The sequence below is a fragment of the Trachymyrmex cornetzi genome, unplaced genomic scaffold, assembly GCF_001594075.2.
Source record: "Trachymyrmex cornetzi isolate Tcor2-1 unplaced genomic scaffold, Tcor1.1 scaffold274, whole genome shotgun sequence".
Taxonomy (NCBI): Eukaryota; Metazoa; Arthropoda; class Insecta; order Hymenoptera; family Formicidae; genus Trachymyrmex; species Trachymyrmex cornetzi.
In genome coordinates this window covers 7,513-7,720 of record NW_017297416.1, presented here as the reverse complement: position 1 = coordinate 7,720, position 208 = coordinate 7,513, and the positions used below count along the sequence as shown (strand labels likewise).

The following is a 208-nucleotide window of genomic DNA, read 5'->3' as shown; positions in this document are numbered from 1 at the left end:
CGTGCCAGTATTAGAATATGCATCCGCGCCAGGACATACATTCAAACGACAGCAACAGAATAAAAAACGTAAAGCGCCACTGCGACATTACTTTTTGCTTAAAAACGATGTCAAATTTTTTTTAAACATAAAGTCGTATAGTCGAGTCGTCTTCCACTAATATTTTTTCTTCTTACTTTATTTTATTGCTATGGGTTCCTAAAAACCG

General features: G+C 35.6%; 1 long non-coding RNA gene across 1 annotated transcript in view; it reads left to right on the top strand.

The window, feature by feature from the left end:
• The window catches only part of LOC108762059 (uncharacterized), a 6,704-nt gene continuing 6,496 nt past the window's right edge, over positions 1-208 (top strand). Inside the window, exon 1 of the long non-coding RNA XR_001940151.1 lies at positions 1-68. This is a non-coding gene — a long non-coding RNA (uncharacterized LOC108762059). The remainder of the gene's footprint in view (positions 69-208) is intronic.